The sequence below is a fragment of the Lynx canadensis genome, chromosome F2 (assembly GCF_007474595.2).
Source record: "Lynx canadensis isolate LIC74 chromosome F2, mLynCan4.pri.v2, whole genome shotgun sequence".
In the NCBI taxonomy this organism is placed as follows: domain Eukaryota; kingdom Metazoa; phylum Chordata; class Mammalia; order Carnivora; family Felidae; genus Lynx; species Lynx canadensis.
Window position 1 is genome coordinate 2,295,774 of NC_044320.2, and position 24,054 is coordinate 2,319,827.

The window sequence follows — 24,054 nt, forward strand, 5'->3', positions numbered from 1 at the left end:
GCTCTTCCCTTACTCTGAGGGAGCATGCTCACGGGGTGGGGGGGAGGGGGAGTCCCCAGACTGGCCCACCCTGGGGGAGGGGCCCGGAACTGCAGGGCTGGGGCTTGTTCTGAGACTGGTTTACGGGGGGGGGGGGTGGATGGGAAGGACTGGACAGATGGAGCAGAAGAGAGCGAGAGAGGGGACAGAAGGGTCTCCCTGGGGGCCACCCCCGCCTTCTCAGAGGGTCAGTGCCCGCCCCTCCCCCACATCCATCGTCCATCCCTTCAGTGACCAGAACCACAGCACTGGGTGCCGTGGAAAGAACATCCCCGGCCACGGGGCCCTCGAATCCCCGAATCACCCAGGGGCTTTGGACAAGCTCACTGCTCCCTTTTAGGGCCTCGGTCTTAAGAACTCGGAACGGGGCCCGCAATGTGTTTTCCGTAACGGTGGTGGGGTCACCAGCATCTGCCTGGCTCCACCGTCAGGCAGGGCCACGCCTCACCCTGTCGCCACCGCGGCGTCCGTGAGCTCACTTCCCGCGCCGCCCCGGTGTTCCCGCGAGGGCGGCCACGCCGCAGAGTGACGGAGTCTGAAACAAGATCTCACGGACCGCTCTTCTCACCACGGCTGGTGATGTTTTTCTGCCCGTCTCACAGGAGCTTGAGATGGTCCAACCGTATGAGCTCCTCTGTCCTCCTAAGATGGCCTCTCAGTAGCACCCACAACCGAAGGGCAACCGTGTCGGCACGCTGGGTAAGCAGGGCAGGGTGCAGGCCTCAGCCCGGAGGAGGGAGTGAGGCGGGCTCAGAGCCGGGGACCCCGCGCAGGAGGGAGAAGGTGGGAACCCACACCGCACAGGCGAGGCTACTGTTGCTGGGGCGCCGTCTCCGTGGCCCGGAGGGACGTTCTAGGGCATCGCGGTTTGCCGAGCAGATGGCCTGGCCCTGGCCTGGGCGTATCTGGAAGGAACGGCTGTGTCCTGAGGGCCTCGGAGATGACCATCTCGTTGGCGGGGACCCTGGGGATGGGGAGGGTCGGTCTGGGAGGAAGCTGCTCGCATCACTTTCCAGGCATGGCTGCTTGGGAAGCACTCACCTTCTTGTGCTTGGAACCCCAAGTGGAGACCCCGCGGCCAGAGCACAACCTCCCACTGCCCATCACAGGGACAGTGACTGGCCAGGGGCTCGGCCCCTCTGGGAGTCCAGCCGAGGGCGGGGAAGGCTGGCCTGGCCCCTCCCCCCCCCCCCCCCCCGCCCACAAACAAACAGCAACAACAAAGCGACAAATCGACAAATCGTCTTCTGAAGGAGAGTCTGGGGCCCCGGGAGGTGCTGGGGAGGGAGATGGGGAGCAAAGCCGCCTTCACGTCTCTGCAGTCGCAGGGATTCGGGCCCGAAAAGGCTGTTTTATTGAAAACCATCCATCTGCGTTCTGGGATGAGTTAGGGCACGTCTCTCGTGCAGAATGTGCCGGGCTTGGGGAAGTTAAGGTAGCAACTCTGCCCTCTGCCTCCGCAAGGGTGGGGGAGAGGGAAGGGCTTCTCCTTGACCGGAGGCCCCGCTCAGGACCAGGCTGGGGACACGCAGGAGCCTCCCTCTTCCCTGTGCTGGGAGCCACCTGGATCGTGCGGCGGAGCTAAGACCCCTGGGGCTGGGCGAAGGGCCGGCAGCCTGGGTCCTTCATCCAAACATTACACCGTTTGTGATCTAAGAAGTCCTGGTGACACTCCGTTCCGGGGAGCTTTCATCTCCTCGCTGACACTCGGAGTGAGACAGAGCGCCAGGCTGGCCCGCGGCCGCGGGACTGCAGGGGTGGGAGTCGGAGGGCCTGGGGGCATCCACACTGCCCTCCCTCACCTCGCAGACCTCAGACCCGAGACAGGCCTGGAGGGAGCCCCGCCCTGCAGACGCCTAGCAAACCCCCAGCTCGGTCTCCTTTCTGCTCCGCAGGAGAGAAGACAGCCCCCTCCAGAGGGGCAGAGGGGCACCGGGCAGGATCTCAGAGAAGCCGGGTGAGGGCCGGGCTGAGGCCCAGGCGGGGCTGGAGGCCGGCAGTGTCGAGCCGGGAGAGTCCCTGAAGCCTCCCCGCACGCCGCAGGAGCCTTTGAGGGGACACCGGGACAGCGAGCAGCCGGGACCCCTGGAGCCCAGGTGTTTCTCCAAGATCTCGAAGCGGGAGCCCAGCAAGGGGCGTTAATGGCCGTGAACAAGACCGCTGGCTTCCTGGGGTCAATGAGGGGAGCGAAGGAAACGCAGGAGAGCAGTGCAGGCCAGGGCCGTTCACCGGGGCTCCACCCATCCACCCACGACCCCCTCCAGCCCACCTGCTGACACCCACACGCAGGGGACCTCCACATGGCGATGGGACCTTGATGGTGGCTTGTGTGACGTTAGTGGCTCAGCATCCCACTCCCCTCCCCCCAGACCTGGACTGCCGTGCGGGAGGCCCCGACTGCCGGGCTCACTGATATAGGCACGTGCTCAGCACGCACCTGGCCAGGAGGACGCCCAGGGAGCACGCGAGGCCCCACCTCGCTCCCTGCTTCACCTGGTGCTCCACCAGTCTTTACGGACCCTGCCACGGGCTCCAGACACACGAGACGTGGCTCCCCCCCTCGCCAACCCCGAAAAAGAACAGCGCTTCTCAGAGCAGCGTTTCCAAGCAACAGGGTCATAGCTGCGCCCCCACCTGTACCCATAGGCACGTGCACATACGCGACACAACACGCATGTGCTCACACACGCACCTGCACACAGCTGCAGGCCGCGATGTGATGCCGGGGACCCTGGACTGACCTCCTGGTTACGGGGACGTGTCACAGGGTCAGTGCGAGGCACGTTTGGACACGTGGATCCGTGCCAGGCCAGCCCGTCCCCCCTCGGAAGGGTGCTGTTTTGGGGCGGGGACCTGCTCACCGTCGCCCCCCCCCAAGGCCGCAAGCTCTTCTGGTTTTCCTGGGGACACCCCATTCCAGTCTGTGGCTCTGGGGGCCCCGCCAGCTGCTCCCAGCCTCCCAGGTCCCTTTGTGAGATGAAGGGAGCTGGGACGCTCTGCTTTCCAGGGGTCACCCTGTCCTTCTGTCCCTCTGTCCCTCCGTCCTGTTGGACGTTCTGCCACGTTCACCCAGAGTCAGAAACTCCTTCGATGGATTGGGGTCCCAAAGGATGAGGGGCATCTTTCCAATGATAACAGGGACCTTTGGGCCTCCTGGAGAGCTGATTCAGGGGGACCCTGCTCCCTGGAGACTGGGAGAGAGAGGGCAGCGAGAGAAGAGTCACCATGGCAACGCCGTAGAGAAACGAGGGCATGTCTTCCCCCCCCTCCAAATTAAAGGGTGATTCCCAGGGTCCCTACTGTGTGCCAAGGCCTAGGCCAAGGGTACTCAGAACAGGGGTGGGTTGGGAGGAGACGAGATCTGTCCCCCACCCTGAAAGCCTCCCTGTCTGTAAAACATCACATATGCCTCATGCACAGCAGGCCTGGCCATGGAGCCCTGCATACAGTAGGCGCTCCATAGATGCTCGCTGAATGAAAGAAAAGGGGCGTGTGGGCACGTCAGTGACCACACCCAGAGCACCTTCCACTCCTACGTTACCTCACGGGCCACCTGGCCCCCAGGCACCTCCTCACCCGGGGACGCGTCTGCCCCTGGGTCACATGCCACCAGTGCTGAGGACTCCAGAGCAAACACCGAGCAGGGTGGGGGCCAGGAAAAGGCCAGTGTCCGCTTCCAAACACCATGAATTTGAACCGTGTCTATTATGCATGAGGCTCATGGGGACTTCGGGAGCTGTCATGTGGGGTCACCAACACAGAGGCAGAGGGACCTCCCAGGCCTTATCGGAGTGCAGGTCCCACTTGAGACCAGCCCCTCCGGGCACAGAGGCAAACCTCCTCCAGGCGGTCGAGGGTCACACGCGGGAAAGCACAGCCGGTGACCTGAGGACGGGCGTGGGAACGCGGTCACTCGGGGTCATCAGCACACCTGCCCGGAGGACAGAGGATGATAGAGGACAGGGAGAACTTGTCACCTGGAGGACCGCTGGGTGGGCAGTGAGCGGTCCCCACGGGCCTGCTATGTGCCTGGTCCCCCAGGGCAGGGACAGTTCTCCCGGCTCCCCGGCGGGGTCAGACTGTGAGGAATCTGGCTGGCCAGGTGTCCCCGAGGCCTGAGCCCCCGCCCTGAGCCCCTGCAGAAATAGAGCAGTCGTGGCAGGACACAGCATGTGTCACGGCCAACCTTCTCTGGCCAAGCCCGCGCTCGTGAGAACCACTCAGGCCTGAACACTGAGAAGGAGCCACAGAAGGCTGGATCCCCTGTGTGTTCTGGGATGGACAAGTCAGCCCTCTCTGGGGATGAGTGAGCGCCAGGGACGGGGGAGGGGCGTAGCCCTGTTCCAGCCTGTTCCCGGGGCCTGGGACCCCCCAGGGGTGGCTGAGCCCACGTACGGCTCCCTCCTTCATTTCCGGGCCCCGTGGCTGCAGACACCCTGGAGTCAGCCGCTCTGGGCCACACAGTCCCCGCCCAGTGCAGGCCGGGCACCTTCCTCGTCACGGCCAGGACCCTCACCTGTCTCGACAGCACCTTCCCTCTGCCTCTGAGACAGAGCAGCCGGGAGCCCGTCTTGCAGGTGATGAACCAGAGCCCCGGAAACTGGCTTTCCCGCCCAGAGTCACCTGGCCAGGGGGCAGCAGGTGTCGCCTACCTCGGAGCCAGGAGGAGGAGTGCACACTCCTGTCACTCAGTGAAGTGACACCCAGTGACGCGCAGGCAGGTCACCTTAGCCACGGGTGGGAGTCAGAGCCGGGGGGGGGGCCCGTGAGGACCGCCCTCTGGCCCTTGCTTCCAGGACCAGGATGTGCCCCCTCAGGGCGGGGACGTGTGGGAGGCCACAGAGAAGCCGGGGCCGCGTGTCCTATGCTCTTTCCACAAAGGTGCTGGCCCGCAGTGCGTAGGAGGATGGCGGGCACACGGTTTGCAGGGCCAGGGCCCAAACGTGACCCCCACTGTGTTCCCCGACTGCAAGACCGTGGGACCCAACCTCAGCCTGTTCGAGGCCTCCGCAGAGCGCTCTCGGAGCCCGGTGACCCCCTCTGCATGTTCGCACGGTGGCACACATCTCTCCCTGGGCACGGGTGTCCCACACGTGATTTCACAAGTTTGTGTGGCTCTTGATTGCCTGTGTCTCTCCCTGAGATGCCGTGTCTATGGCACCCCCCTGCGTGTCCCAACAGCATGTCCAGCAGCAGCTGGGACATTAGTTAACTGGTTCGATCCAGCCCCGCTCCTGGGTGAGAGTACAGGGCAAGCAGGTGCCAGGCCCAGGAGCCCGCAGTGCCCTGGGGAATCGAGCCAGAGTGGTGGGTGGGTGTGGGCATGCATGGGGGCGCAGGGGGCGTCTCTGGGGCCTACACACAGACAGGAGGATGGGGCAGCCCTGGAAAGGGAAGGGAGGAGGGAACAATGGAGGGCTCTAATGCCAAGGAGGAGCCTGAGGCCCACAGCGTGGAATGTTCAGAGCCGTGAGCCGTGAAGAAGCTGCAGTGAGATCGGTGTTCATCCCGCCCACCCACCACCCGCTCACCCACGGGCAGGGCCCACCGCCCCCCTGTGTGGCCCTGAGGCAGGCATAGGCACCCAGCAGGTCTCTGGCCAACAGGGGGCAGACAGGTGGATGGATGAAGGAAGGGCCATGTGCAGGCCCAGAGGGCAGGAAGACACCTGGCCGGGTGGCAGGGGTGATGCCTCCTGGGGGGACCTTCTAAAGCAAACGGGGCCTGTTCCAGGGAGCGAAGGGAGAAAGGGCCCAGAGGGACGCATGGTGGGGCAGGGGCCCAGGACGGCCTGGAGAGGAGGGCCTCGGTGTGGCTGGTGTGAACAAGGACGGGAGGCATTGACCTGTGGGTGCCCGGGAGGCCGTCAGCGGGAACAGGACTTGGGCAGGTTAGATTTTGGACTTGATGGGACGGAGATGTGTGGGTGGATGCATCGATGGCCAGGACAACTTACCTGCTCTAGGGGTGAATCAAGAGGGGAGTCAGGACACGGTGGGGGGGTGAACCCCGGCCTGAGGAACACGGACAAGAATGTCGGGGATACCCCCACCCCCGCTCCTGCCAACCGATGTCCCTGCCCTGCATATACGGATCCGGAGCAGGGCTGACCTCCCCTGCGCAGAGGGGAGGCTTCAGGCGCTCTCAGAAGCCAGGCTGGCTCCGGGCCCATCCCAGGACAAGACACTCACAGGGCTGGCAACCAGCACGGCACCAGCCCGGCTGGGACAGGGTCCCGGGGGTCCTCTTGAAGCTGCTGGGTGTGGGGCGATCCAGGCAGTCCAGGGGAAGGAGGCTGAGAGCACGGAGGGGACAACAGTCACCCAGGCCTCCAGGCAATAGAGACCGAGTCTGGGGGGCTACCGTTTGGTTTTAACAAAACACCAGCGACCACGGTTGGCCATCCATCACACACGGTCTTGAACTTGAAATATCTGAGAGGGACGACCCCTTCATTTTACTCTCACAGGGGAAGGAAAGGACCCCAGAGCCTGTGTAACTTGCCCCAGAGGACACAGCTCGAAGTGTCAGAGGCTGCTAGACGCAGCACCTTTCTGGGTGCACGGTTCCCCCCCCCCCCCGTCACGCTGCCCCCCTGCCGGGGCCCGCGCCCTCCCTCTGGGACAGGAGGTCCTGTCCACCCTCGTCCGCTCTCGCCACGTGTGTCTGGGGAGTGAGGTGAGGCGGGCACTCTGGGCGGCGATTTCTCGGCTCCCTCCCCAGCCGGTGGACAGGCCTGAGTGTGACCCGGAGGGAGCACCAGGCGGGACCTGTGTCTCTGCTCCCACCTTCTCCAAGTTTCCCCTGGGCTGTTTCCATGGAGCGTTGAGCTGGGGTCTCATTTAGAGAACGCGGGTGCGCTCCCAGGGCTCCGTGGAGACCCGGGGACACTGGGGGCAGGCAGAGGGGCGCCCAGGCCAGGCGTCAAGAGACACAATCAGGATCTCATTAGCATTTTGATTGCAGCGTTGGCTCCCCGGGCGCCTCGGCCTGGACACACGCGCACACATTCAATCTGGAAGCAAAGATTGAGCCGGGGAGAGGAGTGCAGAAAAGGAGCAAAACAGACTTATTTCAATAATGCTAAAAATAACCGTGTCAATATTCCCTTCTGTTTGGGAGCCGCGGATCATTTTCTAACGCGCCTTCTCAGCCCTCCTCTCCTTGGCTGAAGTGGATCCGGGCTTCCCACCCCCCTCCCTCCAGACCAGGCTCTCCAGGGCCACTTGTGGGATCCGGGGCGAAGGGCTTCTCCGGGGAAGCTCGGTACACTCGTCTCCACGGGCAGACAGCATCTCGTCCTCTGCCTGCCCCCAGAGAATCCCAGACTCGGGGTATACCTCTCATCTAACGGGTGGGCAAGTTCAGGCCTGGAGAGAGCCAGGAACTGTGTGAGCTCGGGCAGAAGCTGGTGTGTCTACACCTCAGGAGAATCGAGGCGGCATCCCCCGTTATAGGAAGCAGCTACTCACGCGGTGTGACCAACAGCACTGACCCGTCCCCGTCCCCGAGGTGGCTCGATTCTGGATCCGGGTGACCCCTGTGTTAGAATGACAAAGCCAAGGCCCAGGTGCCGCTGGTCCCAGGTCCATGGGACAACACCCATCATCCCCCATTCCCAACGAGCTTTTCTGAATGGATGGTGCCCTTGGCCCACCGAGGCATCAGTGCCCAACTGGTCCACCATGTGGGACTGAGGTCCAGTGCCTGACTGAGTCCCCATCTTCTCCCCCACCTGCCTTTCTCTCAGCACTGTTCCTGGAGGGTCTGCACGTTGACCCCAGCTCATACATGCCCTCTGTAGCTTCTGGCTGGCCCTCGTTCGACCCTGGGGCATGGCTCTGCCCCCTCTGATCCCAGCTGGTCACGGTCAGGACTCTCACTGAGGCCCTCCTCGTCTCGCCAGTGAGCTGACCCCACCCCTGGCCGTGCTCCAGGCAGCTCCTCCGGCCTCCCTGATGCATGATCGGACGGACACCAGCACCTCCTAGACACCGTAAGTGCCCCTGCGTAAGGCCCTCCCCGCCAACCCTGCAAAGAGCTAGGCAGCCCAGGTCAAGAGAGGGTTTGCCCCATCTCTGGGCTAGTGGCTTGGAAACATGGGTTTCTCTTGATGTGGCCCCACCAGTGCCAGCCCACCCCATATTCTCTGCTCACAAGACTCCGGCAGAACATTTGCAGCCTTCCAGGATCACAACACCCTGTCTTTGACGTTCCCCCCAACTTCTGTGGCTCAGCACCCACCAGCTGCTGTCCCCTTGACCTCCCTGTTTTCCCACCTGGTGCCTCGCTCTGCACCATCTACCTTCTCTCTGGTAGAATGTTCTCCTTCTCTTCCTGCCGGTTTCCTATTCGATCCTTAAGACGCAGCTAACTGCTGCCTCGTCTGCGAGCCTTCCCTTCCCTTCCCTGTTCCCAGACAGAGCTGATTCCTCCCGCCTTGAGAGCCAGCAGGTTGCCCAGACCCCCGCCCTGAGCGCGGCTGCACTGCGTTGTAAGGAACAGCCAGGCGTTCCTCGGCGGCCTGCAGGCAAAACGTGTCTGTCCCTCAGTCAGTGTCTGTGACCTTTGGGACGTTGCTCCACCTCTCTGCCTCGGTTGCCGTACCTATAAAATGTGACTTTTAATACTGCCCACATTACGGATCTGTTGTGAGAATTAAGTGAGCTAATGTACGCAGAGGGCTCAGAACGTTACCTGGCAGGTATTATGTGCTCAAGAGATGTCAATTATCATGACTATCAGCAGCAGCATCGTTATCACAACTGTCCTCATTATCACAACTATCGACATCACAAGGTCATCGTTACTGATGCCATCATCATCGTCACCAACAGCAGCCATATCAGTACCATCATCACCATCACCACGACCATCGTCATCATCCCCCCATCATCATCACCATCATCATCATCATCACCATCATCCTCACTCTCCCTAGTGGACTTTCAAGCTCATTGTAGGTAGAGAACAAGCAGGAGTCATTATTATCTCCGTGAACGCATAGCCTGATACACATAGATGCTGTTAAATCTTGTTGGATGATAAAGTGGATGGGCAGGTAGGCAAATGGGTGAATGAGCGGATGAAGGGACAGGTAGATGGCTGTATAAACAAATGAATGGGTATGTGGATGAAGAGGAGTGCGATGGGGGCACCTGGGTGGCTCAGTCGGTGGAGCGTCCGACTTCGGCTCAGGTCATGACTTCACGATTCGTGAATTCGAGCCCCATGTTGGGCTCTGTGCTGACAGCTCAGAGCCTGGAACCTGCTTCGGATTCTGTGTCTTGCTCTCTCCGACCCTCCCCCGTTCACGCTCTGTCTCTCTCTGTCTCAAAAATAAATAAACATTAAAAAAAATTTTTTTAAAGAGGAGTGGGATGGATGAATGAGTCAGTGAATGAGTGAGGGAGCTGCTATAAGAAAGAGCAGATGAACAGCTGAGGGGATTCCTCCCACGCTGGCCTCTGCAGATGCTGAACCGCTTAGTAACGGCAGACGTCAGTGTCCCCACAGAGCCGTGATATTAAGATCCGTGAAGGCTATGTCGTCAGTATCCGGGGGGAGACAATCTCTAGAGCCATCAGCAGTGGGAACGAGCCACCCCCAAGTCCCCAGGGTGGTCATCCCTGCTGGGACAATGACACCACCATTCCTAAACCTTCAGAGGTATCCTGTACATTCCAATTCCCTGGGCTGGACAGCTCCCTTTCCAGCCCTCAGTCCCCAGGGGGTCTCGGGGGGCACCCTGGGGGCCAGAACCTGGGCTGGGAGCATCAGCCTTGCCTCGCAGCCTTACCCCTCACGGCCCCACTGCCCTTGCCCTCCCCATGTGACTTCAGCACAACTGTCCTCTGCACCCTTTGCTCCCAGACACTGAGCTCCACAGGGGTCAGCGTCACTCACCCTTGAGCCCTGTGTGCTGAGTCCCTGGCACAAGCAGACTCTCAATCATCGTGTTCACTGCAGCCAAAGGCTGGGTGGCTCAGTAGTCATGCTTAAGGGAAGGGGGGCATGACCAGGACTTGAGTCCCACCTCCTGCCCCCCAGCTCCATAGCCATCACACTCCACGTGGGAAGAAGCGCCTCCAAAGACCAGAGGGAGCGCTGTCCTGCTCAAGGTGACAGAGCACTGTCTCCTCTGGGCTCACAAGCTGTCAGGGCAACCTGAGGGATGGGGAGAGACACCCTCAGGGAAGAGCCTGGACTGCAGGGACTTTTATCCCCCACGGGGCTTTCCAAACCTCCAGAGCCAGCTCAGTGTTTCGTGTCGCACTTCTCGGACTTTGAGGTCCCGGGTCCCTTCACACTCTTAAAACTTAGGAGCTCAGAAAGCATTTGCTTGTGGAGGTTATATTTATCGATGCTGACAGTATTAAAAATGAAACAGGAAACATTTAAAAATATTAATTTATTATAAAATAAACCCATTACACATTAACATAACTCACAGGTTTTTATGAAAAAATACTTTATTTTCCCAAACAGGTAAAAAAAAAAAAAAAGTGAAAGGCGTGGCATATGGTGCTAACATTGTCACACATCTCTTGTGTCTGGCTCAGTAGAAGCCACCAGTCTCGTTTCCACTCCTGCTTTCACCCTGCAGGGACAGGCTGCCTCCCCTGAAATTGATGAAGATAAACCCAGGATCTTGGGGTCCCCTGGAGAGGACCTGGGGATCCCCACATGCCTTGACCACACTCTGAGAACCAGTGTCTTAGGAAAATCTGATCTCTTGGCTTTCCTGCTTAATAGTCACCAGAAAATCTGCCCACCCTGACCCCCAAGGCAGGAGGGGGTCCGACAACCCAGGGTCCAAGCCTCACTTGCTGGGTCCCTCTAAGGTCCTTACCTCCACTGAGCCTGTCCCTCGTCTGTGAAGTGGAAACAGATGTTCCCTCGGGCTTTGTGAAGACTAAATAAAATAACGCATATAGTCTGCTCAGCATCACATGTGACCTACGGGAGGGACTGAGAAAATGGTATGCGGGTGGCACCGGTGACCACGCCTCCCCCCCCTCTTCTCCAGTTCCCCACTCCGGGAGAAGCTCACTCTTTCTCCGTGCAGGCTTCCTAGATTGCCTGAGTCTCCTCCTTCCCTCCTCCTTCCACACTTGCCTGGATGCCTCCTGGAGCCCAACACGCACTTCTAATGTCCCCTCCTTCCTGCCCACCCCACCATACTGCCCCCAATCCCTGTGCTTGTCTTTGTCACCTCAGAACCCAAAAGGGGAAGGACTGTTACATGCACCAGCTTCTTATTGTGGGCACAGTAATGAAGACCCCTGCTCTGGGCACAGGCAGTCCTGGGTCATGTGACCTCATTGTTCATATCTGTCACGTGGGAATAACAGCATGTCCCTGATGGGACCGTAGTGACCATTGGAAATAATCCATTTGCCGGGCACCTGGGTGGCTCAGTCGGTTGGGTGTCTGATTTCGGCTCAGGTTCGTGAGTTTTCACGGTTCACGAGTTCGAGCCCCATATCAGGCTCTGTGCTGACAGCTCGGAGCCTGGAGCCTGCTTCGGATTCTGTGTCTCCCTCTCTCTCTGCCCCTCCCCTGCTCGTGCTCTCTCTCTCTCTCTCTCTCAAAACTGAATAAACATTAAAAGATTAAAAAAAAAAGAAATAATACATTTGCCACTGGGCCAGTGGCCAAGGCAACCAAAGGCCTGCCCTCACCGAGTGAGTCTGATGGGGGAGGCAGACATCAAACCAATAACCAAAAGATGGGCTTTTGGGGTGGACAAGAACCCATGGAACTGCCCCAGGTCAGGAGGACCCCGGAAGGGCCCAGTGGCTGGACGATGGAGACCTGTAGGTGGAGAGGGCCCCAGGGAGGAAGGAGGAGCCAGGCAGATTCCGCAGAAGGACTCAAGAGCCCGGGAAGCCAGGCAGGCCGACTGGCCTTCGGGACAGGGGTGGGGGACAGAACTCGAGGACAAGCCCCAACCTGAAGTTGCGGCTGAGCTGGCTGGAGGGGGCACTAGGGTCCGGGAGCCCGTTCTGGAGTCGTGGGGCCCTCCAGGGGAGGGGCGGGGGTGGCCCAGACTGGAGCTGGGCCGGGGCAGGGAGTGTGCCCGCCTTAGGCCTGGGGCAGCTTGTCTGGACCGTCCTGCCGAGGCCCAGCCCCGTCGCTGAGACTCCGTACGTACGTACTGAGGGAATCCGTTAGCTCACCTTAGAAAAAGGCGTGACAGCAGTGACAGCCATTGTCCTTAAACAGACGTGCGCATTATTTCACCCTGTAGAGGAGGAATCCACATCACTCTGTCGCTGTCCCCTGTGCCGCTGGGGGTCCGCCGCCCACCCAGGCGTGCTCCTCTCTGCTGCCCAGCGGGAACTTGGCTTCCCCGGGCTCCCCCTTTCCTCACAGCCCAGGGCCGGGGTCCCAGCCCCTGCTGTTGTCCTGTCTCAGGACCATGCCGCTCATTCGTTCGTTCATTCATTCATTCATTCATTCCCTCATACAAAGCAGGAGTTTAGGACCTACTCTGTCCCGGACCCTGGGCCGGGCAGCAGCTGTGGTCCGATGAGATGACTGAATTCCAGCCCGCACCTGCCAGCCTCCACCCTCCGCCTCCTGGCCCTGCCTCCCTCCACCCTCCTGGGCTCGCTCTTGGAGCTCCCCGGAAAGAATTATTATTCTCTCCCATCTACACATTCCTTTAGCCTGCTTTTAACAAATATGTGTTCAACATCTGCTCTACACAGGCTTGGATCCAGGTCAGAGGAAAGCAAGGCAGCCACAGGCTGGCAACGGCCCCTCCCCGGTGCCCCCTGCACGTCCACCTGTGCCACTGCACTGAGTGACACAGGCCTTGCCGTCCACTGTGGGACTGAAGCAACCCAAAGAGAGAATCCTATCTCGGCCAGTGTGTTACCCAGGCCTGGCACACGGTAGGTGATCAAGGAAGGGAGGGAAAGGGGGAAGGGGGGGCAAGGGAAGGGAGGAGGGGGGAGGAGAGGGAAGAGGAAGATAGGAAGGGAAGGGGCAGGGAGGAGGGAGGGGGAGGAGGAGAGGAAAAGAAAGGGGAGAGGGAGGAGGAGGGAGCAGGGAGGAAGGAGAGGGGAGAGGGAGGTGAGGGGCCAGGGGAAGGGAAGGGAGGGGGAGCAGGAGGGCAGGGAGAGGTAAGGGGGCAGAGGCAAGGAGAAGGGAGAGGAGGGAGGGAAGGGGGAAGGGAGAGGGGTAAGGAGGAGGGAGGAAAGAGGGGGAAGATAGGGAGGGGGAGGACAAGGAGAGGAGGGGTAGAGAGGAGGGAGAGGGAAGGGAGGGTACAGGGAGGAGAGAGGGGGAGGGGAGGGAGGGAGAGAGGAGGGGGGAAGGAGGAAGAAGGGGGAAGGGAGGGAGGAGGAGGACAGGGAGGGGGAGGGGCAGGGAGAAGGGAGGGGCAGGGAGGAGAGAGGAGGGAGGAGAGAGAAGAGGGGGTGGGGAGTGAGGGGGAGGACAGAGAGGGGAGGTGCAAGGAGGAGGGGCAGGGAAGAGGGAGAGAGAGGGGAGGGGGAGGACAGGGAAGGGGAGGACAGAGAAGGGGAGGGGCAGGGAGGAAGGAGGGGAGGGAGAAGGGAGGAGGGTGGAGGGAGGAGAGAGGGGAAGGGGAGGGAGGGGAGGACAAGGAGGAGGAGGACAAGGAGGGGGAGGGGGAGGGCAGAGGGAGGGGGGAGGGGGAGGACAGGGAGGGGGAGGACAAGGAGGGGAGGGGCAGGGAGGAGGGAAGAGGGGGAGGGAGGAGGGTAGAGGGAGGAGGGAGAAGAGAGGGGGTGGGGAGTGAGGGGGAGGACAGAGAGGGGAGGTACAAGGAGGAGGGGCAGGGAGGAGGAGGGGCAGGAGGGAGGACGGGAGTCGGCCTGGCCTTCTCTCTGGGCAGTTGCTCTCAGGTCTGGGCTCAAACCCCAGGCCAACCCCCCACCCCCCCACCCCTGCCAGGCAGCTCTGTGACCGTGGGCGGCGGCCGTGGGCGGAGCCGCTCGCGGGGGCCAGCACTGCTCCGTCCTCGCCACCCGCACAGTTCTCGCTGCTGCTTCTGAAAATGTCAACCTCTTATCTCGCCAGAATTTTTCCTGACTTGGAGAATTCAATAAAGCAGCTGAGTAACGCTTAAAATAATAATGAAGCTCTGTGTTTCTGCAACTCCCGGCTGGCTCGGAGGAGCGGGGCTGCCTTTCTGGGCTGATCAATCTTCATTTTCATACTGGGCCAGACAGCTCGGCCGGCTTCAGGCCCCGGGGAGGCGGCAGGCCCCGGGAGGCCCGGGCTCTCAGTGGCAGCCCGCACCGATGGGAGGGAAGACCTCCGGGGTCCCGCCGAGGTGCCTGGGTACCCCCTCTATGTTGACCCTGCCTCCGGCTACAACCAAGCACCCCGAGCACCCCACGGCTGTCATCCAGGCCCACCCCACTCTTGTCTGAACGCTGCCCGGTGCCTTCCCCTCTGGGAAACTCCTATCCGCCCTGCAAAGCCCAGCTCAAGGCCCAGCCAGGCCTCTCCACTGCCTTCAGCCCTTGGAGGGGCCGGGCAGAGCTGTTTTGTACCGCATGGGCCATCTGAGCTGCATAAACGGCCTAGGAGGGGGGAAGTGCTCTTTTGCCCACTCCCAGAGCCAACAACTGAGGACACGGGGCAGAGGCCCTCGGATCTGTTGACTGCCAGCTGTACCTCGAATGTGTGCTGCGCGCTGAGCAAACTGAGTGGGGCTTATCCGGAGCACGGGGCCATCGGTGGCAGAGGCCAAGCCGACTGGACTTCCCGCCAGGACCCAGTGATCTCCACAGCCTTGCTCCCTGGCGGGACACTGCACGAGGAGCCTGGGCCCCGCACGGGGCAGCCAAGGCAGAGCAGGTAGGTCCCAGGTAGGTCCCAGTGACACCCTCCCCGCCCTCTGTGCCCTTAGTCAAATTCAGTGACCAGGGGCCTCGTGTTCACGTGTTCAGTGGGGCCAGGGCAGTGTCAGGCATCAGGCCAAAGGCTAAAAGGAGGACTGATTAGTCTGGCCTCCTCCCTCTGCTACCCGGCCTACAGCAGAGGGATCCGTCACTCCCTGATTCTGTCTTTGGGGATGAGGGCAAGCCTGGGTCAGGAAGGGCCCAGTTAGAAGGGAAGCCGCCAGGCCCAGAGTGGGGCAACGGGCTGAGGGGCCGAGACCCCATCGCCACCTGGGCCTCTGCAGGCTTGGGCTCCGCCCTGGGCGGACCCCACTGACGTACCTTCATCTGGAAAAGGGGAAAAGAGACTTTGGCTGACGCCTCCTCAAAGTTGCTTGGCTGTCCGGTGGGGTGATGTTGCTCAAAATCCTCGAAAAGGTAGGGAGGCCATGGGAACGTGGTTTGTACAGCCAAGTCGCTTTGTCTGGGAGGAGAGGCCTGGGCGCAGCAGGCTCTGAGTCAGAAACACGCTCGTGGATGAAACAGCACGAGAGAGGCTGATGAAGGTGTTCTTGACCCCGACCCCGAGAGGGGTTTATTCCTTAGAACAAATGTTGGCAAGTGGCCGGGGCCCAACTTCAGCCAAATGCCTGTTTTTGCAAACACCTCCTATTGGAACGCAATCTTGTGGGTTCTCTTACGTCGTGTCCATGGTGGCTTTCTCCACACAAGAGCAGAGCTGAGGAGCTGGGACAGACACCGTATGGCCCGCAGACCAGAGATACTCACGATCGGGTCAGTTCCAGAATGTCCGCAGACTTATCCCTGCTTCCGAGGGCAATTTGTCTGAGGCCGGGGGACTCGCCGTGAGTCTTCAGGCATCCCCCTCCCAGCAGCCCTCCCGTCCCCCGCTCTCCCAGGAGCACAACCCAGACCCAGCCTCAGGTCGGCGGGGGACACTCCTCGAGTAAAGCCAAGAAGAAAGGACCCTGCGATAATGTGGACTGTGAAGGGGGGTGACTGGGCTGGGTCCCGGCCTACAGGGGCAGCGGGAGGCTTCCAGCAGAAACACTGAGTGTTAAGCGGGGTGTCTGCACGGAGCTGGGAGGCCGAACTATCACTCAGCTGCTCATCGCTAAGTGATATTACCAGCAATTACATGGATTGCAGTCATGCACGCGAGTTATCGCTGCCTAATTGGGTCATAATTTTGACAAATGTGTCACTCTGGAGATCCTGACTGCAGACGGATCCCCAACACCCTCTGCGGCAGAATGTGCCCTGCACCCCCCACCCCCGCCATCTCCTCGGCCTTCAGGTGCATGCTCCTCGTAAAGCACTGGGTTTCTCAAACCCATGGGCTCCCTAACCCACCCTACTAGGCACTCTACAGTTTACAGGGCTCATTTACAAATCACCCCCTATTTAATCGTAGAACGGGTAGCATCTCCACAGTCACTGAGTCTGACCAAGTGGATACAGACAGGGAAATCGAGGTCTGGAAGGTGCAGTGACCTGCCGGGGGTGCAGCGGGGTAGTGAGGGCAGGGATAAGGGCCCCTCCCACCTGTCCGGCTGCCTGCCCAGCACTGACGCCCGGGTGGCTTACAGCCCCCGCCTTTCTCTCTCAGGAAAGGGCAGGCGACACTGGCCCACTCACTGTGGGGAGTAGAGCTCTCAGGGCTTCTGGGACATGCTGGGCAGTGTAGGGACAGGAGGGACCAGAGTGGTCGTACTCAACCCTTGTGCTGAACAACTATTACTACTCCCATTACCATTATTACCAAGTTCTGTACCTCAGAGATGTGCAGATGAGAATTATGTGAGCTAAAAATAAAACAAAGTACAAATAAAGTAAAGTAAAAATAGAAGTAAAATAAAGTAAAATAAAAATAAAAGCTAAAAAATAAAGTAAAAGGACCAAAGCATTGGTCCCTCTTTGGGGATTCTGATTTACTCGGTCTGAGATAGGTAGAAACGAAGTTTCTAAACTTTGTCCTCATGATCCAAAGTGAGGGGCTAGGGAGGAGGCCGTGCGCGCCCCTGTCCAGGGTCCTGAAAGGCTGGGCCTCTGCCTCAGTCCCCAAAGGCTGGCCTCCTATCCCAGAGCAGGAAGGGACAGTTTCCACAGGGACATTGGACATGTTGGATTATTCTAATCCTGCAGGAAGTACCAGAAGCCTGGGGCTTTCCAACTCTCTAGAGACAGGTGGGCCCCAGGGCAGGGGCTCTGGAGCCAGGAGTTCCTGGGTTCCAACCTTGACTCCTCCACTGGCAAGGTAGAGAATCTCTCTGAACCTCAGTGTCTCCATCTGTAGAATGGGGTGAATTCTCCACACCCTGTGGAAGGCATCAGGAGGGCTCTGTGTCTGAAAAGGCTTACACAGAGCCTAGTTCTCCTCAAACCCCAGTTCCCGTCTTGAGCCCCCCAACCCCCTTTTCTATCAAGAGAAATATTGGAGAAGTGGTTCTAAAAATACTTACTAAGTAGCGGGCTGTGTGGGTGGCTGGCTGCCTCCTTCATCGGCATTTAAGGCTGGCACTGCTCCAAGGGCCCAGATGAACTGTCTGGGAAGTGGAGTTGAGAAGAATGATTGTCATGAGACATACACCCCCCCCCAACCTTGGCCGGGAGCTCAGACCCTATTAGAGCACAGCCAGGGGCCGACAGGAGAGGCTGATGGCACCTGGACCCCAAGGCCAGAAACCACAGCCCCCAGCCTGATGACAGCCCCACTCTGTATTGATTTGACACAGGGGTCTGATTGGAGAAATTACCAGTTAATGCCTTGGCAGGGCTACGGCTCCACCAGAGAGAGATTCCCTAGAGACTGGGGCCTGGGGAGGGGCAGAGGGAGGAGGCGTTGAGTGATGGGGCTGCTTTGTGGGGGCTCACCATCAACCGAGGGGATGGTGGAGCCAGAGAGGGCCAGGTGAGGGACCATCTGGCATGAGGGACCGGTACGAGGGCCTGGATCCGCCTCCCTGGCCTGGCTCCCGGCCTTCGGAGGCCTACTTGTTCCTTCCGGTCTCCTAACAGACATGGGCTGAGCACCTACTGCGCGCCCCCAGAGGCAAAGCCCACAAAGCCCCTGAAGGATCATGAGTGTTCCCGATCCTGGGCAAGCCTGGGAGTATGGGTGGGATAGGGATTGGGGAGGGCTTCCTAGAGCAAGGCAGGCTTGGCTTGAGTCTCCAAGAGACCAGGAGTTAAAGGTTGGAGGGCCAGGGGGAAGGGAGCTCCTGAGAGAGCAGAGCTCTTACACATGGCGGCAGGGGTGGTGGTGGGTGAGGCACGGCTCCCGCACATGGTGGGGGTGGGGATGGGGGGAGTGAGGGAGGGTGTGGGGCTGACTGGGGAAACGCCAGCTGGCCGACCTGCTCTGGTGACCGAAAAGCCAGTTTCCAGCCATCGCCCACCACCAGCCCATCCCTTCCCCACCATGAAGGGGGGAGGGGCGGGAACCAGTGAGTCCCTGGCCCCCTGCTTGGGCGGAGCGATCCCAAATGCCTGAGAGAATTCCAAGATGCAGGAGAGGTTTCCACCTGGGGCAGCTGGAGGTAGCTGAGTAGGGGGGGTGCCTGGCGAGCCTGCCCCCGGGAGCCGCCGAGAAGTCCCCGGACTTGGCAAGAGCATGTTCTAAGGTGAGATTTAATGAGAGGACTGGGAAGAATAAATTCTATTACACAATTTTATTTCACAGCCTCCCCTGAGTTGAATTGCCGATGCAGGGCTCGTGGTATAAATAGAAGAGATTCCAGGGCTGGGAGGCCTGGGGACTGCCTCGCCGCCCCCTCATTTTGCGGGTGGGAAATGCCAGCATTTTCTCCTCTGTTGCCCGAGGGGCTTCAGAGGGAGGCAGGGCAGAAGTGCCGTGCCCCTAAGACCAGCAGCTCCATGCCCGCTGGGGGTGCTGCCTGCCCACCACTGCAGAACACCGCCGCGCAAAAGCCCCCCTCCCCTCCCCTCTGCCTCCCTCCTTCCTCAAACATTACTGAGTCTCTAGGCCCTGCCAGGCAATGAGAGAGAGGGAGGCAGGGAGAGAGGGGGAGAGATCGAGAGAAGCCTGTCCTGGCCTCAGGAGCTCTCTGCAGAAGAAGAAAATGGCACGCCAGCCTGTCCTGGGTGTCACGTGAGGGGGGTGGCACAGAGGCACGGAGCTTGGGGAAAGGAGCGCCCGGATCTTCCAGCTGTGCAGGGGGAAGCCTCTCCCACAGGAGCCGGACCTGGAGGACCGAGGGACGTCAAGCAGGGGTTCTAGGCAGTGAAGGGCAGGTCCTTGTCGGGAGAGCAAGAGGGGTCATGGAGGGACCCTGTCATCCTGCCAGGAGCACCAGGGAAGGGGTACGAGTCAGGCAGAGGAGGGAGGAGGTGGGCATTTGAGAGGACGGCCCAAGGTGCCAGGGGAGGACGGACAGGAAGGGCTGATGGGCCAGAGCTGGGCCCCCACGGGGGTGTGAGCCATGCCCCCTGGGGCCCCGGAAGGCTCCGCCCTGGGATCCAGTCAGACTCTGCTGCATCCCCAGGCTTTCTGCGGGCTCCCCTTATTTTCCACCTGACCCCACCCAAGACCTGGCTGTGACTGAGTGGGCTCAGGTCCCCCCCCCCCCACAGCACACATGCACCATATTCTTCTATTGCCAATAAATTATTTTTAACCAGTGGGCCGTTGGATGGGCGGAGACGTCAGGGTAATTCAGAAACAGCCTCAAACTCCAGCTGTTAGGGCAATAAAATCAGAAACGGCCCGTGTTTTGTTGGAAATTTACTTTCTGTGAAACACTTCGGAGGCGGTCATTTTATTTCTGTGTTCATCTGTGCGGTGACTCCAGCCCCCCTCGGCCAAGGCTCGGAGAGGACGCGCACACCGGGGACGCCCTGCGGCTGAGGTCTGGGGCCGGGCCCGAGCCCGAGCCGCTGCTCTCGGGGGCCGGGCTCCTCTGGGCGATATTTCTTTGGTTTCCAAGCACCAGCCCCCCGCCCTGCCCCCGGAGGTGACCGACAGCCCTACCCGTGGGCGACGAGCACCGTGCTGGGGGCCCGGAGGCCTCGCTGTGACTCTGGCTCTGTTCACGACCTCGGGCAGGTCACTACCTTAAGTTCAGCAGCCTCCTCCATCAAGGGCAGTCTCTCCGATCCCCAGCTCCCGCAGGGGACTAGACCCAGCCACATGACTCAGCAGCCGCGTGTCCTGTCCTGCACTGGCCTCTCCTTCATGAGCGTCTGGCCCTTGTCTCTCCAGCGAGGCTGCTCTTGCCCTGAAAGCTGTTCCCCATCCCCCCCCGCCCCCCACGCCCACCTGGCATCACCACCAACAGACGCCTCCTCCCCGGTCTGCGCCAGCGATGGCCGCTGACGGAGCCCCTTCCTCCCTCTGCCCTGGAAAGGAGGTCCCGTCGAAGAATGAACCCCCAGCTGTGACACAGCGGCAACGGCCACGCGTCCCCCTCCTGGGCCAGGAAACGGAATCCAGGTGAGCGGGCAGCAGTGGTAACGTGCAGTGTCCCCGCGGCCGGGTGGGAAGTACACGCTTTCCCCCGCAAGGGGCTGGCGGAATGGACGGTGCGTCTTCTGGGGGGAGGGGAGAGAGCAGATGCGGGAGCCCCTCGTGTCCTCGTGTCGGGGGTGGAGGCAGGTCCGTCACCGGCTCCCTTCTCCAGGCTCCGTCGGGAGACAGACGGGGCTGCTGCTGGCTCCCCAGCACCTGTCAGCCCCTCAGGCGGAGCAGGAAGGCAGGAAGGGGGCGCTGGCCCCGGAGGGAACCCCGCTGGACCAGGTGCTCCCATTCAGCCCCGGGTCCCTCAGCCCCCACCCCGTCAGCGGGCTGGGGTGGGGGTGGGGGGGGCGTAAATCCGAGGCCACCACAGAGGCCGCGCTGGAGGGGAAGTGTGGATTATGCTGCAGAAGACGGGGTCATGATGCTGTTTTACAGTGTGTGACTTTACTCCCAGCGCGGGCAGAGAGGCTTCTCCGTCAGCCCGAGGTGTCCCGCCTCCCCCTCCCCCCTCCCCTGTGAGCGCTGACACTTCCCCGAAACCAGGCAGATGCCTCCGGGGTTTTCCCAGGCAGGGGAGGGGCCTGCTAAGATGGGGGGCTGTCCCGTGTCCCAAGTCCTCCTTCCCCTGGGGGCCTTGCAGAATGCCAGACCAACCTCCCGGGTCCCTGCCTGACGCACGGGCCCTTTACCGCCACCCCCCACCCTTCGGTCTGCACCACATCCTATGGCCACGATCCAGGGCGCGTGCCGCGTTTGGTCACGTGACTTGGCGCCGGTGAAGAAGGGATTTTGCAGTTTGACTTTGAGTTGAGCCCAAGGGAGATTATCCCCTGGGTGGGCCAGACCTAATCAGAAGAGTCCCTTAAGAGGGCTTAGACACTCACTGAACTCAGAGACTTCAAGCAACAGAGACGCTCCTGCTGACCCTGAGTCCCACAGCTTTGAGGGAGTGACTTCTCCAACAGTCAGGTGGCCTGGGAGAGGACCCCAAGCCCCAGGAGAGACACGGTCTGGCCAACACAGGGCCTGCAGCCTGGGAAGGCCCCAAAGAGAGGAGCCGGGAAGCTGTGCCCAGACTCCTGCCCCAAGAAATGCTGAGAGAGCAAGTGCCCCCGTGCACAGCACTTTGTCACACAGCACAGCAGTGACCCCTCTCCCTCCTGGACACGTGGCTAGAGTACATTTCGCGGCCCCCGTGCACTTGGCTGCGGCCACACGGCTGAGGCGGCCCGGTAGGCTGTGCAGGAAGGCCATGTGGCCCCCGTCAGGCCCAGCCCCTCAAACCCCCAGACGTTCCAGGCCCGACCCTGCCTCTCTCCCCGCCTCGGCCCTGCCGCCACATTCACGCACGACCACGTGGAACCTCCATGCACTTGCCAGGCCCTTGGCCGATTGTCTTAGCTTTGCCCCCTGCCCGAGCCCCGTCCCTTCCCCCCCACCCCCACTCCCACCTCGGTCTGATGCCCTATCTTCTACTGGCCCCTCAGGATGACTTCCAGATCCTTCCAGAACACCCTAGGCCTCGCTGCTGGGCCCTGGAGAGCCTACAACTTCCCTCACCCCTCTTGGTGACGGTAGCAGGTCCTTAGCACGCCCTCACCTGGGCCCCCTGCGCCGTCGGCCCAAGCCCTGCAGTAGGGGCCTGCGTCATCAGCCACGTCACAGCTGGGGACACTGCGGCTCAGGGAGGCTAGTCCTCCCCGTCCAGCCTGGACTCCTCGTTCCCTCCACCCAGCACCTGGCATGACGCTGACATACTGGTGCCCAGTGAGCGCGTATTCAGTGTACAAGTAAATGAGAGCCGCACCTGCTGTCACGGGGAGGAGCGGAGGGCAGGGAGGGCGCTCGGGGCCAAGTTAGACTCCACGGAAGCCCCGTGGACCCCGCCTCCCTGAGCCCACGCGCGGATAGCCTCCTACCAGCAGAAACACGGGAGCACCTTGGAACCTGAAGCCCAGACAAATGTTTACCTTAAAGTCCGCAAACAACAAAGGGAGCCTTCTGAGGGGCTCAGGGGCCGCCAGGCTTGCTTCTCACCCTGATTCCAGATGCCGAGACGGGGACGGTCAGGGGTCCAGGGGCCCCACGAGGAGAGAAACCACCACGTTCTAGTACGTGCACCGTTGAGGGGAGGGGGCATGTAGTGAAATGGGAGGTTCTCCTGCCCTGGGTTCAAATCCTGCTGTGAACTCGCCTCGAGCATTCCCCCTTCTCATGCCGGGACATTCCCATCGGCAAACCAGGGATGAGACACGCTCCCCGGCAGGTGGCCGTGAGGCCTGAAAGGATTAATCTCAGCCATGTCCCTGTTTGGGTGAGAAATGACAAGGCCACCCCACCAAGGGGATTCGAGGTGCCCAGAGCAGACGCTCCCTCTAGTTCCCGCACCAGGCGCCCAGAAGCTCGGGTCCCCACATCGCAAACCCTCCGTGAAGCACATCGCCTTTTTATTATCTGCCTACTTTGTGAATATCAAAAGTACACATCTGAGAGCACCGGCTTATGTCCTCAGTTCTCAAAAGATCCCATTCAAGCCGAGCCCACCGCTCAAAGTAGATCTGCCCATCGGAGAGGGTTTCTCTAGAGGTTACTCGGTGTCCTCTAAGAGACGAGGCGTCCGCACAGAGCAGAACAGGCACAGAGCTGGGGGAGACAGGACAGAGCCCGTCCCAGCCAGCAATGTCCCTGAGAGGTGGGGGTTTGGTGATGGCAGGAAGTATGTGGCCCCCTGGGGAAGGCTTGGTCACAACTGAAGGAGGGGATATCCGGGCTCTGTCCCTACTGAGCCAGGTCCCTGTGGCTGCGGCCAGGAGCCCAGCTTCCCCAAGGCCACGGGCCGTGCATGTGCACAGCGTTCCAGTGAGCTGTGGCCCCCAGGTGACTCAGACTCCTCCGGAAGCTGCCACATATGGGGGCATCCCCGGGACTCTTGGGGTGGCCCCGGGTCCTTCTGTCGACCCGTAGAGTCCTTGCACTTGTCAGACAGCTTGCAGACCTGCTCGGCGGTCCCCGGATTCTGAGCAGCAGGTGAAAACCTGTGGGCAAATCGAAGGCGACCGCCACTCAGCCCCCAAACACCCACCCAGAGAGCACGAAGGCGAGGGTGACCCTGTCACTTCTCATCCAAACGGGGACACGATTGATAATTGAGCTGGAACCAGAGGTAGACAGGGGATCTTCGGATGAAATTCCAGATGGAGGACAAGACAGGCTGAAGCCCGGGGCCAGCTGCTGCATCATTAACGTGAAGCCCAACTGTGCTCCCAGGCTGGTGACCCGGACACGGCCTGGGCACAAATATTTATCACATTTACGACAGGCACGTATCCCAGTGCGCGTGCCCTTTGCCCATGCCTGGTGAGTCTTCTCCCCGTGGTCCCAAGTGCGTATGGGTTTATGAGGCCCATTCACACCTAGCAGCCGGGCACACCCGCCGCAGAGAGCACCCCTGGGCTGGCGGGGACCAAGACGGCCAGCTGCCAGCAAGACTGACTCTCCCTCTGTTGTCACTTACTGTTCACGGTCAAAGACCCTGGAGTAACCATGTGGTGTGCACTAATATTTGACCACAAACCATTTCTTCCGGGGCTCGCCAGGTGCTTGCAAAACATTTGCCTGTGAAAAGTACTACCATCGGGGCACCTGGGTGGCTCA